This window comes from Schistocerca gregaria, chromosome 5 (assembly GCF_023897955.1).
Source record: "Schistocerca gregaria isolate iqSchGreg1 chromosome 5, iqSchGreg1.2, whole genome shotgun sequence".
NCBI lineage: Eukaryota > Metazoa > Arthropoda > Insecta > Orthoptera > Acrididae > Schistocerca > Schistocerca gregaria.
Window position 1 is genome coordinate 514,433,576 of NC_064924.1, and position 2,020 is coordinate 514,435,595.

The window sequence follows — 2,020 nt, forward strand, 5'->3', positions numbered from 1 at the left end:
GAAAAGGGAGATATGGTGCAGCGTGAAGAATTTGAGAAAGCACTGAGAGACTTAAGTGAAGACAAGGCCCCGGGAGTAGAGAACATTCCGTTAGAGCTACTGAAAGCCTTGTGAGAGCCATTCATGACAAAACTCTGCCATCTGGCGTGCAAGCTGTGTGAGGCAGGGGAAATACTCTCAGACTTAAACAAGAATGTAATAGCACGAATTGCAAAGAAAGCAGTTGCTGACAAGTGTGAAAATTACCGAGCTGTCAGTTTAATAAGTTATGGTTACAAAATACTAACATGAATTCTTTACTGAAGAATGGAAAAACTGGTAGAAGGTGACCTCGCGGAAAATCAGTTTAGATTCCGTAGAAATGTTAGAACACGTGAGGCAATATTGATCTTACAAACTTATCTTATAAGCTAGGTTGAGGACAGGCAAACCTAAGTTTCTTGCAGTTGTAGACTTGGAAAAAGCTGGTGACGATGTTGACTAGAATGCTCCCTTTCAAATTCTGAAGGTGGCTGGGGTAAAACACAGGGAGCGAAAAAATTTTTACGACATGTACAGCACCCAGATGACAGTCATAACAGTTGAGGAGCGTGAAAAGGGAGCATTGGCTGAGAAGGGAGTCAGACATCCGATGTTATTCAATCTGTACATTCAGCAAGCACAAAAGGAAACCAAACAAAAATTTGGAGTAGAAACTTAAGTCGAAGGAGAAGAAATAAAAAATAAAAACTGTTATTTGCCGATGACATTGTAATTCTGTCGGAGACAACAATCACTTGGAAGCGCGGTCGAACGCAATGGACACTGCCTTGAAAGAAGGATATGACATGAACATCAAGAAAAGCAAAACAAGGATAATGGAGTGTATTCGAATTACAACACGACGAAGAAACTAGATCAGGAAACTAAGCCTAAAAGTAGTAGATGACTTTCGTTGCTTGGGCAGCAAAATAACTGATGATGACCGAAGCAGAGAGGATATAAAATGTAGACTGGCAGTGGCAAAGAAAGTGTTTCCGAAGCAGAGTAATTTGCTAACATCGAGTATAGATTTAAGGGCCAGGAAGTCTTTTCCGAAAGTATTTATATGGAATGTATCCATGTATTGATGTGATACATGGACGATAAACAGTTTAGACAAGAAGAGAAATGGTTCAAATGGGTCTGAGCACTATGGGACTTAACATCTGAGGTCATCCGTCCCCTAGACTTAGAACTACTTAAACCCAACTAACCTAAGGACATCACACACATCCATGCCCGAGGCAGGATTCGAACCTGCGACCGTATCAGGAGCGCGGTTCCGGACTGAAGCGCCTAGAACCGCTCGGCGACAGCGGTCGGCTAGACAAGAAGAGAATAGACGCTTTTGAAATGTAGTACTACAGAGGAATGCTGAAGATAAGAATGGGTAGATTATGTAACTAATGAGGAGGTGCTGAATAGAATTGAGGAGAAGAGGAATTTGTGACACAACTTGAGTAGAAGAACGGATCGGGTGGTAGGACACGTTCTGAGGCATCAAGGGATCTCCAGTTTAGTACTGGAAGGAAGCGTGGAGAGTAAAAATCATAGACGGAGACCAAGAGATGAATACACTAAGCAGATTTAGAAGGCTGTAGCTTGCAGTAGTTACTCGGAGATGATAAGGCTTGCACAGGATAGAGTAGCATGGAGAGCTGCGTCAAACCAGTCTTCCGACTGAAGACCACAACAACAAGATCTAATTACATGTGATGAAATCAAGTAACAAAGTCCAATGTGAAATGACATTCAGTGAACAGGAAATAACACTACTTTACAAAACTTTTGTTAATGCTGGGTGGTTTGTATTGATGCTAGGGACAATATAAATTAATTACCTTCATTTCCATTCATTGTAGGACTTATGCTCTTTGCAGCTCATTACAAAGTGCTTATCTGATAACCAAATTTTCCCTCAGGGACTTTAGACGCGATGGAGCAGAGACTATTAAGATAGAGACTGTGTTATTATAACGGCTGCTCCAGTGCATATATA